A 12,774-nucleotide genomic window follows, 5' to 3' on the forward strand; every position below is an offset into this window, starting at 1 on the left:
AGGTGGAGTTACCCCTGGCCTCATTTTACCAATGAGTAAACTGAGGCTCAGCTTAACTGGGCCAACTAAGAGACGGCTTCCCTCACTCTTTCCTCCTCTCCCAGGCTCTTCCTACTATGAGCGCTCATGGCTTGCAGTCCTCCATTTGTATGTTTACTTGTTTATTATCTGTCCTTGGGCTCCATGAAGGCAGATACAGTGCCCAGCGCCCACACCTGTGGAATGCCTAGACGTGGTTGGGAGACAGCAAGCAGATATGGAACAATCAAAACCCCACCTGTCCTGGGCCACCCACCTACAAGTCCATCTCCTGGAGGGCCGGGCAGCTGGCAGGCCTGTGGGAGTCAGGAAGCTGCAAGAAGCCATCAATGCAGGGGCATTGTCTTGTGCCCTTCTGAATCTTTCATTTGGAGGGGGACAGTGAAGGAAGGGGGCTGAGGTGGCCCAGCTTGCAGCAGAGGAGGGCAGCCCCTAAAGCCAGTTTAGAGCACCTGGGTTCCCAGGCAAGAGGCTGAGCAGGAGCCCAGTGCCCCTTATGCCAGTTTAGAGCAGCTGGGTTCCGAGGCAAGAGGCTGAGCAGGAACCCAGTGCCCCTTCACTGCCCATCTCCACATTCCTCTTCTCAGCTTCCCATGTTTTCTTTGCTCTGTTAAAAATAAATGAAGACACAGAATGGGGGGAAATATTTGCAAATCATCTATCTAATAAGAGTCTAGTATCCATAGTACATAAAGAACTCTCACAATTCAAAAATAAGGCAAATGCCCAATTTAAAAACAGGCAAGGTATCTGAGTAGATTCTTCTCCGAAGACAATCTACAAGTGGCCAATAAGCACATGAAAAGATGCTCTCAACCTCACTAATCTTTAGGGAACTGTAACTCAAGACCGCAATACCACCTCATACTCACAAGGAAGGCCATAATAAAAAAGATGGACAAAAGTACCTATACATAGAGGGTTCTGGAAGGAGAAGAACACTAGGCTGCACTGCTCAAAGACCACAGCCACATCTGGCATCTGTCGTGGTTAGGGTAGGGGTAGGAAGCTGGGAGAGGATAGGGTAGAAATGACCCAGTTGATGGCAGAGGCAGCAGAAAACTCCCACCCCTGTCTGAAGTGCTGTCTAAAAATAGACTGCAATAAATGGAGCCAAAAGAATTCCCCCAGCCCAGCTGCTGGAGCACTCTGGACACAGTCTTTGACAGCCTCACCATCCGGATTGTCCAAGAATTTCAGGCACTTCTCCAGGCCCAGGGCCCTGCCGCCCAGCAGGATGGTCTTGGCGACATTGTCTCGGCTGGGATTTAGAAGGGGATTGAATTTCGCTGTTAGCATTTGGAATACCAGATGATGGACTCTCTGGAAACCAAATGCATCTTGATTCTCTTGTTTTATCTTTCTGCAAAGTGTGCCTCTTGCTCCTGCTCCGCTAACTGCCTTGCAGATTAATAATTTAGGAAACTGAGCAGAAGCAAGAAAAGTTCCAGCCTAGAGAGGCAGAGAAGGCCAATTTTTCTGCAGAAATGACCAGACTGTTCAGAATCCTTGCATGTACCATTCAAGCAAATTGCTTAGCTTTCTGAGTCTCAGTTTCTGCAACTGCAAAGAGTGGCTCAGCAGCCACCTCTACCCCAGCTAATTCACCTTGCTGTTTAATTTAATTTAGCAAGCATTAATTAGTACTTACTCTGAGGCCTCAGTGGGGAAACACTGCTGTGACAAGTATTGCCCAGTATGGTGTCTTGACAGTGGAGGAAAGAGCCTGTAATTCTGCCCCAGGAGAGGCTCTAATGGGGGGACATTTTGGGTTGGACCTTGAGGAATGAGTAGGGCCCCATGTATGGGGTCACAGGATGTAAAAAGTCATGGAGACGTTTAGTTCCACTGTATCACCCCAGGTTTTAGTCCTGAGCTGCTTGCCTTGGCCCATTTCACATGCTACAACCCGACTTTATCTCTATCCTCCCCAGCTTCTGATAGCCTCCAGTCTTTCCACAGCCTCCCTGCTTTCCTCCAGCCAGATGTGTGGCACTCTCCCAAAACCCAGCCTTTGCAGCCCCTCTCTCCAAGCTGTCAGGATCAAACCCAGCCTCTCTGCACAGCCAGCCTCGTGGCCTGGTTCATCTCTCCATCCCTTACCTCTCCTCCTGCCCACTCTATGCCTGCCATACCTCCAGCAATACTAAGCTTCTTTCAGTTCCCCACGCTCCCCACTGTGCCTGGCTCACAGCTAAGACCTTGGTTTTCAGCTTCCTATGTCACTGCTCCCAGAAAGACACCCACGACCAGCCCCTAGTCCAAGTCAGAAACTCCTTTTACATGGCATCAGGTTACTCTGCACCTGCTCGCTTATACCAGTGAGCTGTATTCCAATTGCCAGGGCTGGTTCTATGTCCTTCCCTGCAGCGGCCCCTGTGCCGACAGTGGAGCCTGGTGCACAGAAGGTCTTCAACAGCTGAATACGCCAAAGGTTGGTAAACTATGGCCTGAGAGCCAAGTCCAGCCTGCTGCCTGTTTTTTTAAAATAAAGGTTTATTGGAATAAAGCCATGCTCATCCACTTATGTATTGTCAATGGCTTCTTCTGTGCTATGATGATGAAGTTAAACAGTTACAATAGAGACACATGACCTGCAAAACATACAATATTAATGCTCACATGCAGCCCTTCTCTGAAATAAATGAAGCTCTCCTGAGGGAGTCTTACATTGGCTCCAACTACCCTGGCAAACCCCCTGCGTGTTCAGCCAGACAGCCCATGCAAGAGCAGAATCCAAACATGGGGGAAGACAGTGACTGAAATGATAGGGCTGGGCCAGATGATCCTCAGATGAGATGGCCACAAGATGGGATGCACTGTTGGGAATGAATCCTACGGCGCCACCTGCCCATGTGCACACAGAGGCATGCCCAAGGATATTAATTATTTGAAAAAGCAGAACTCAGGGGAGGAAACATGCAATGCCTCTCAATGCGGACTGGTTAAGTAAATTGTATTACACCCATTAATGGAGTCCCATGTTAAAAAGATGGCAGCAGCATCCTGCATACTTATAGGAAAAGATCTGAGACACAACATTGTGATAGAAAGTCCAGAAAAATGTGAAGCGTATTTATAAAAGAATCTACAGAACACTAGTATGCTTATATAAGACTGTATAATCATAGATTACTTCTTAAAAGAGACCCAAGAGTGCCATTGCACTCCGGCCTGGGAGACAGAGCGAGACTCTGTACCCTCCCTCAACACCAAAAAAAATTTTTTAAACAAGTGTTTGTTACTTTTTAAAAAGCCAGTTATGGGCCAGGTGTGGTGGCTCACCCAAAGTCAGGAGTTTGAGACCAGCCTGGCCAACATGGCAAAACCCCGTCTCTACTAAAAATACAAAAATTAGCCGGGCGTGGTGGTGGGTGCCTGTAATCCCAGCTACTCAGGAGGCTGAGGCAGGAGAATCACTTGAACGCAGGAGGCGGAGGTTGCAGTGAGCCGAGATTCTGACACTTCACTCTAGCCTGGGCAAAAGAGTGAAACTCCGTCTCAAAAAAAAAAAAAAAGGCCAGTTATGGATTGGACTGGAACCAATGCAATTTTTTTTTTTAATGTGCCAGTGAAGCCTGGGCAACATGTCAAAATCCCATCTCTACAAAAAAACAGAAAAAGTAGCTAGGCATGGTGGCATGTGCCTGTAGTCACAGCTACTCAGGAGGCTGACGTAGGAGGATCACCCGAGTGTAGGAAGGTCAAGGCTGTGGTGAGCCGTGAGTGTGCCACTGCACTCCTGCCTGGATGACAGACTGAGATCCTGTCACAAAAAAAAAAGCCAGTGAAATGAAGAAATCAAGGGACTGAAGGTCTTCTGACATCTTCTAGGAGGCTCTGAAGCCCACCAGAGCTAGTCCACAAAGACCCCAAATGCTTGATGGTACTTAAGCCACCTCTTGGGCCACTCCAGGTTCGTTGTCTTTCAAGCAGGTTGTGTCTTACTGACAACCATAAAAATCAATAAGAGTTGTGTTGTAGCACATTTTGAGCTTCTGCTCAGTGTCTGTTAATCACCACTATGTTACCATTCATCTTACGAAATGAGCATTCCCTCATCACAGCCGGAATGCTGGGTCTGCGAGGGAGCTCTGCAGCTGCCACTCAGCCCCAAATCCTCATTTTACAGACAGGGAAACTGAGGTCCAGAGAGGTGGAGGGATGTGCCCCAGGAACTATAAACACTGACACTGACCCGAGGCTTCATGCCACACTGGCCACCACAATACAGCACCCAGCCTGGACAACACAGCACCCAGCCTGGACAACACAGCACCCAGCCTGGACAATACAGCATCCAGCCTGGAAAATACAGCATCCAGCCTGGAAAATACAGCATCCAGCCTGGGCGGGTGAGTTTTAAGAGTATCATTCTCATCCAAATATGGAATAGAACCTATTCCTAAGACTGTCAGATGCAGTAAAAAGCCAGAGACAGCTGCATGGAACACAGCACTCTGTAGAGTGGCACCTCAGGGAAGCCAGTCCATCCCCCAGAACAGAAATGTTTCCAGATAAATAAAGCTGTTCTTACCAAGTGCCAAATTATCTTTAAAATTCCAACCATTTCCCACAGAAACCACTTGTGAATTTGGGACGTGCCATATCTTACTAAACAAAGTAAACGGAATGAACTAAGGATTGCTGGAGGTGGTGTAGGGTTGTCCACCCTGACCTAGGCTTCTGGCCTGGGTTTCCTATGTGACACTGAACTGCTCAGGCACCACCTGCATTGTAATCCAGCTCCTGCCTGTCTTTTCAGCCTCATTCCCAGCTATGATCCCTACAACGCAGCCACTCCCAGAATGCACCGTGCACTTCCCGGCCCCAGTGCCTTTGCTTATCCTGTTTCCACGTCCTGGGTTGTTGCTTCATTTGATTGGCAATCTCTTATTCAACCTTCAAAGCCCAGCTCAAATGTCCCCTTCTCTTTGAGGCCTTCCCTAATCCCTCTACCCCCAGGCAGAGCAAGAACCCCTTACTTAAGACTGTGGGCACCTCGATGGTAGGGACCATTGCGCTCCATGCACCTTCCCAGTGGTGGGGCCCGGACGCTGCCATTGTCCTGTGTAACTGGCCTGGTTCCAGACAGCTACCACAGCCCTAGGGAAATTCATCCCAACCACAATGGTACTTGGGTTGGCCAAGACCCAACCATGACAGTAAGATTAAAGCAGCCTTACTCCATTTACCCTGATGTGATTATTAGGCATTGCATGCCTATATCAAAATATCTCATGTGACCCATAAATATATACACCTACTGTGTACCCACAAAAATTAAAAATTAAATAAACAAAGTGGCCTTAATGTTAAAGTCTGACGGAGCCACCAAGACCCAGTGCTGCCTACGCATTGTTCAGATGAGGCAGCTGAGGCTCACAGAAGCAGGGAGCACTTCCCCAGATCATGTGGGGACACATCCAAGAACTGGTTATCTGGCTTCCTTTCCCCAGCTCCTTCTGCACTGCTAAAACCTAAGACCCGTCGTGGTTTGAGGTGTCAGGAGGCTCTGTTTTCTTGTGGTCTTTAGATGAATAAAAATTAGACGCAGCTGTTATGGTGCCATTAGTTGACAAACGGACTCACAGGCTGAGGATGCATGGGAAAGACCCTGAGGGAGGGGCTGCAATAAAGAACCACTGCAGCTAGGCCACAGTGTCCCCCACAAGGAGAAGTGAAACCCAGCACGGGTACAGGTGGCTCTGCCAGGGCTCTGAGGAGCCTGGCACATGATGGGTGCTCAGTGGTTGGTGAGGGTTTTCTTTAGCACACAAAACAGCCAGGAATGGTCACCTCCTCCAAGAAGCCCTCCAAGCCCGGATCCCCAGAGCACTCCATGATTCTAGGTCCTCAGTGACCAATGTAACCCCTGCCACACGGGGAATGCTGGTCTGTTGTAAACGTGAAAGAAGGTGGTGAGAATATGCTTGCCGCATCCCTCATCAGTTTGGCTGCTCCTGTGGGCACACCCCATCCCTCCTGGTCCCCCTGCAGAGCCTAGTTGGGTGAGCTGGACTGCCTGTCCCAAATCCAGGGGCAGGGCCTGCGGAGAACAGTCCTGTGGTGTCTTAAGGGCAGCTATTTGAGTTATGGGTCTCTATTCAAGTGGAAGGGAAATGGCCATTTGCCAGCCTTCCCGCAGGATTCAAGGGGCAAGACAACTTCAGGAGGAAATTCCACTGAGCTGCTGCCCCTATCGGCAGAGGACTCTGCCCTAAAATCCCCCCATCACACTGCTATCACCCTTCCCGTTTAGGTGCCTGTCAGCCCCAGCCAACGATCAAAAATGCCCCCACTTCAGCCCTTCATACTCATCCCTCCTTCCCTGGTAGGTGGCGCAGGGAGCCACAGCAGCACCCTCAAGGAGGGAAGACACGCTGGGTGGGCTTGGCCCCCTGGGGCATAGCTCCTGGAACAGGGCTCCAGGCCCTTGCAGCTGTCGCCCCTGAGCTCTGTCCCCTGTGTCCACTCTCTGTGCCCCAGATAGAAGAGGCAGGCCTGTGGGCAGCAGGCCCAGCAGATATCCCAGCCTCACCATGTGACCTCACACAGTTACTCTGCTTCCCAGGGCCTCAGCATCTTCAGCCTCAAAGTGGGGACAGTGCCACCTTCTTGCAGGCTCAGTGTGAGGCTTGGCAATGACACCCATGACTGCCTAGCCAGGGCCAGGCACACAGCAGCCCTTCAGAGCCTGCAAGTTCCTCCCCTTGCTTCACTGTGGCCCTGGCACCTTGCACGGGGGCTAAAGTGCAAGAGGAGCCAAGGTGTGTTGAGTGAGTAAGCGCCTTTTCCAGCCATAGGCTGCGTCCCACAGTGGGGATGCTCATGGCTTACAGAGGCTCCATGTTCTGGAGCATGATCTTGGATCTTGGGCAAGTGGTTTGGTCTTCCTAAGCCTCCTTTCCCAATTCTCTGCCTCTTCTTGCCTCTTCCTGCAGCCTCCTCTCACAGGGTACACAGTCTGGACGCGGCACTTTACAGAAGTGCCCACACTTAATCCTCAACAACCTTCCATTTTACAGATACACTGAGACTCAGAGAGGTTGAATAACTTATGTAAGGCCACACAGCTAGTGCCTGGCTGGATCAGGGATTTGAGCCCAGGTCCATTTGGTCCCCAAACCACGAACTTAACCACGAAGCTCCACAGTCCCTCTTCCCCCATATCCAAGATGCTTATTGAATGCAGGTTCTGTGCTAAATGCATGACAGGTTGTCTCACTTAAGCTTCACAATGGAACTCTAAGGCAGGGACTATTCTATCTTCTCAGCCAGAAAAAGAAACCAAGGCTCAGAAAGATTAAAGAATTTGTTTAAGGGCAAACAGCTAGTGAGGGGTGAGAACCCAGGACTGAGTCCCAAGTTCATTCTTACAACACTATTCCATTTGACCTTCAAGGCCCAGGAGGAAGACCTCTGCGGGAAGAAAGTCTCTGCCTTGGCTGATGTGTGAGTAACCAAAGCAACCTTGGCATCTGCCTCCCAAGGGCTGCAGAGGCAGACTCCTGGCTTAGCTCCGTTCTTGGCTGTATAGCCTTGGGCGTCACTTCTCTGAGCCTCAGTTTCCTCCTCTGTGAAATGGAACTGAATAATAATCCATGTCTTTGAGGTTGCTGAAAAGAATTCAGTGAGCCATCCGGTGCTGGGCCTCAGCGGTGCTCTGCTTACACCCAGCCTGTTCCCTGAACCCCACTCCCAGAGTGTACACCACTCCACGCTCCCTTTGCTGTACTCTCCTCCTGGGGTCTGCCCCTGGCCCTCTGGAAGGGAGTGACGCTGGGGAAAAGCAGGAGGGGGCAGCAGTGGCCGCCCCAGGAGGGACTCTACCAGCCCTGCTGAGCGCACCCCACAAGCCCAGGCGGGGTCACAGTCGGGGAGCGGTCCTTGCCTTTTCCCCACCTCTTCCCCGGCTGCCTGCGCCTCACCATTCCTCACTCAAGGAAGCACATCCTCCGGTGGAGCCAACACTCACAGGGCCCCTTGCAGATCCCCCTGGGAGCCTGGAACCAGGGCTGACTTGGGTTCTGCAGCTTCCAAGCCCTGCCCTCAGGCCTAGAGTCTGGGAGAGAGACAGACCTCATACATGAAAGGCTCTACGAGAATACACGTATGTTCTGTCACTTCTTCCTTGGGACCTTCCTGAACCCTCGTCCACATTCTCTCTGTCTCATCGATTCCCTTTAAAGCCCATCTCACAGTCCATCATTATCTGGCTTAATCACTTGTGTACTCACTGTCACTTCCACCAGAATGTAGCTCTGCAACTTTGTTCATTTGCCACTGTATCCCCTGCCTCCAGATGATGTCTGGTCTATAGCAGGTGCTCAATAAATGTCTGCTGGACAGGTGAATCATGTTGATCCATACTCACTCTGGTTCAGGGACCACCCACAGGGCTAAGGTAGGTCTCCTTCCCTCTCCCCATGCTCATCCTTGTCTCAATCTCAGCAATTCCCTGCACCCCACCCCTCTTTATACCATAGAGAGATTCTGGAAGGGCTGGAAAATGGTTTTTCAAAATCACTGATTCTCATCTCTAGTGTGCTAGGAGAGCTCAGTATTTAAAGGAACCCATCAGCTAAAGATTTTGTTTAAAAAGGAGGCGTCACGCTGGACACAGCGGCTCATACCTGTAATCCCAGCACTTTGGGAGGCTGAGGCAGGCAGATTGCTTGAGCTCAGGAGTTAGAGACTAGCCTGGGCAACATGGCGAAACCTCATCTCTACTAAGAATATAAAAAAATTAGCCAGGTGTGGTGGCACATGCCTGTGGTCCCAGCTACTAGGGAGGTTGAGATGGGAGGATCACCTGAGCCCAAGAGTTCAAGGCTGCAGTGAGCCATGATTGCACCACTGCACTCCAGCCTGGGCAACAGTATAAAATCCTGTCTCAAGGAAAAAAAAAAAGCGCTATCCCTTTGGCAAAACGAATGGCCATCCTTGATATACTTGGGTTTCTTTCCTGGTAGCTTTACCAAAACTGGGGCTTATCTGCATATGAAAATGGGTGGAGAAACTGAGGGAATCTAGAAAAAATACAGAGAGAAAGCTGCAAGGGCTTGCCCTCCTTCAGAACATCTCACCTGGATGTCACTAGCTTAGACGTTGTGGCAGGGCCGGGGCTGCATTCCTGGTAGTTGTTGGGGAGGCAGCCTGCTGCCTTTTACGTAGTGAGTTCACACTAAAGAACAGCTACCAAGGGAGTGCAGGGCCTCTGCTGTAATGAATAGATACGTTCATTTATAATAAGTGCTGGGTTCACCTGTTTTGTAAATGGATGCCATTCAGTGCTCCTAAATCAACAGCGTCTCCTAAGTGAGTTAAACATCCCCTTTTGCAGTCGTCTTTATGTTATTGATTTAAACAACACCTTCTTTCGTCCCAGTGGAAGGAAGACCTGACCCAACTCCACTGATTCAGAATTAATGGAGGCAGGACATGTGTGACGTGTGATTCACTGTTTGAATAAATCTATCATTGAGAATGTGTGCATTCCTGAATGTGCTCAACAACTTCCCAGCATACCTTCCCACCTACTATGTGTTAGGCACTAGGCATCTCAGAGGCTGCAGATGTGGGCCCTGCCCTCAGGAAACTCGGTTGGGTAAGGGGAGTGAAAGTAATTCACAATTGGCATCAACTACATTCCTGCATGAGTTCACGTAATCCTGACAGCAATTCTACAAGGTGCAGATTGTTTTCTGATTTATCACAGAGGTCTTGAAGCCTAGAGGAGGTAAGTAATTTGCCCTAAGACACACAGCCCATATGTGATGAAGCTGGGATTAGAGCCCAGTAGGCTCACACTCAGCCTGTGTTCCTTGCACTCCAACAGTTGTCCTCAAAGTGGGGTCCTAGAAACAGCAGCAGCAGCCGCCTCAGCTGGGAATCATTTGAAATGCAAATTCTCACCCTCCAGATGATTGTAATACCTGCAGCAGTTTAAGAATCTTTGCACAGGGCCGGGCGCGGTGGCTCACGCCTGTAATCCCAGCACTTTGGGAGACTGAGGCGGGCGGATCACATGGTCAGGAGTTCGAGACCAGCCTAGCCAATACGGTGAAACCCTGTCTCTACTAAAATTAAAAAAACTACAAAAATTAGCCAGGCATGGGGCCGGCGCCTGTACTCCCAGCTACTCGGGAGGCTGAGGCAGGAGAATCACTTGAACCCAGGAGGTGGAGGTTGCAGTAAGCAGAGATTGTACCACTGCACTCCGGCCTAGGCAATAGAGCCAGGCTCAGTCTCAAAAAAAAAAAAAAAAAAAAAAATCTTTGCACGACAGCAAGCCACTAAAGCCACTAAATGCAGTAATAGGAGCAACCTGGTAGAGAGGCAGGAATGACTGCTAGCTGGTGGAGTAGTCATTCAGGGAAGGCTTCCTGTAGGAGGTGATGCCTGTCTTGGGATTTGTGGCATGAATGGGAATTCACTGGGTGGCCCAGCAGGAGAAAGGCATTGCAGGTACATGAAGTGGCAAGGGCAAAGGCTTGGTTAACTCGGAAAATATTCCTGTAGTTCTGCATCTACACGGGGCATGAAGTGTGGGGATGGGTGCGCTGTGAGGCATGAGGCCAGTGGACCGAGCAGGAGCTTCATCCTGTGAGGGTGTAAGCAGGAGTGGGAGTCACCTAGGTTTAGTTTTTCCAACAACCACATAGCACCTATATACATACCAATTACTTAACACTCTTCATTCTATCAAGGAAACTTTATATCTGCTCCACAAGTGAAAAGCAAGCCTCACTAAGCATAAATTGAATTTTCCCATGAAAATAAATCAACAAAAACAAAATGCTGTTATAAACTCCTGCTTTGACCCTGTTATCAGCCCCATCCCTGAGGCCTGCTGTGTCGTTTAGAACAGAGATTAGCAAGCACAGAGAATCCACATGACAGGAGGCCGCCAATAAAACAGAAGCATGCTTTTTATATCCTGATAGGGACTGAGATACAAGACATGGCGCTACATGAAAAAGGTAAGCTGAAGAATGCTGGATTTGGGTTACAAAAAAGTTGGACACTCGCACGCATGCACGCGCACACACACACTCTAAGATGTCCCTGGACAGTGGTTGTCTCTGGGGAGGTGAACGGGACGTGGAAGGGCGTGACGCATGGCTCACTGTGTACCCTTCTGTATGTTTAACTGTTGAATCATGTGACTGTATTACTCCCTATATAATCAATACATCGCATTAAGCCTTTGTGGGTGATAAAGAGACGTTAAAGGTCTGTCAGCATGTCGACCCTCCTGTCTGATGTCATCAGAAGGGCGGAAAGAGCACTGGAAGGAGAACTCTCTCCCATGTTCCAGGTGGTATGCTCCGTGTCACCAAGAGCTGAGCCTGTGCCTCACCTGGAATCGTTTCGCGGCCTGGATCTCATACTTCCTGAAACCCTGCTTGGTGGGTAACAAGGATCTAAGAATCCATTTTGCGCAACAGGAAACAGCATACTCAAGCGAGAAATGATTTCCTGGCTACCTGAGGTGGGAGAAGGCAGCCTGGTGCCAGGGGCATGCAGTGGGGGGCCTCCACGTCCTGTTCCACTCTTCCTGGGAACAAGACTTGGCTGCTGCCCCACTGTATGCCTCCTGAGCTGTGCAGAGAGAAGGAGAGGCGCTTGGGCCCAGGAGCACCTTCTGCACAGGGCAGGTGTAAGGGGCTGCACCTATGTTATCTCCTGTAATGCTCCCACCACCTTCAAGTGGGCCCTCTTAGTCCATAGGAAACAGAGGCACAGAGGGGTTAAATGACTTGCCTCCAGGCCACTCAGCTGGTGGTGGCAGAGCTGGGAATCCAACCTGTTTGCCCATGCACTGGTGACAAAGTCTAGGAGCCCCTGAGCCAAGTCAGCCTTTGGCTGGTGCAAGAACCTGACCCCACAAACTAAAAGTGTTCAGCCTTGAGACCACTCCAGGCTCCTGGAGTTGATCCACAATGAGCATCTCTCATGCAACACAATCCACAGACAATTGTTTCTCTAGCAATTTCCATAAATAACTGTAATTTATGTGTTAATAGTAAAGATATCAAGGTTTGGAACCCCCTGGAGTGTTAGGAACATGATTTGCAACTACAAACACACAACAATTTGTTCAACATGCCAGCTACATCTTCAGTAATTACTACCCTGGTTAAGGATAATTCCATATTCAATGCCCCGCCATGCACGGGGAGGGGAGGTCAGGAGGGAGGGGCTGGGATGGGACCTCGGCTGTGTTCCTCACTTCCTCGAGGCCCTTTCCTCTTCCTAAGAGCCCTTCTGTTCTCTCCTGTTTTGGGCCTCGTCTGGTCCTCCAGGCATTTGGACCTGGTGAGCCTCTCACTGTCCAGCCCTGCCTGCAGGGACCCAAGTAGGGCTGTGTGGATGCTCCTTCCTGGGAGGGGCACTGTGAGCAGCGTGACAACCATGGCTATCTTAGCTGATCCTGCCTCTTAACCTCAGGAGGGACCCCGCTCCATTATACTCCTTCCCTCTGCACTTTGGTGAGAGAAGCCAATCAATCCTCCCTTCCTCTAAGCAGTGTTCAGGTGAGTTTCTGTCAATTGCAACCCAAGTATCCTGAGAGATCGATGCAGGATGGAAGCTCGCCTCATCTGATGGATGAATGAGGCCCCACAGCAGCCACTCCAAGGGCAGCAGAGGGGTGAGGCTTGGCAGGGTTGTGCTTAGGGGGAGCGGGAGCCAGCCAGACCTGGGTTTGAATCCTGGCTCTGCCACTTC

General features: G+C 50.2%; 1 protein-coding gene across 9 annotated transcripts in view; it reads right to left on the reverse strand.

The window, feature by feature from the left end:
* IQSEC1 (IQ motif and Sec7 domain ArfGEF 1) overlaps positions 1-12,774 on the reverse strand; it is a 397,805-nt gene that overhangs the window by 71,082 nt on the left and 313,949 nt on the right. The window lies entirely within an intron of this gene.

The sequence above is a fragment of the Pongo abelii genome, chromosome 2, assembly GCF_028885655.2.
Source record: "Pongo abelii isolate AG06213 chromosome 2, NHGRI_mPonAbe1-v2.0_pri, whole genome shotgun sequence".
Taxonomy (NCBI): domain Eukaryota; kingdom Metazoa; phylum Chordata; class Mammalia; order Primates; family Hominidae; genus Pongo; species Pongo abelii.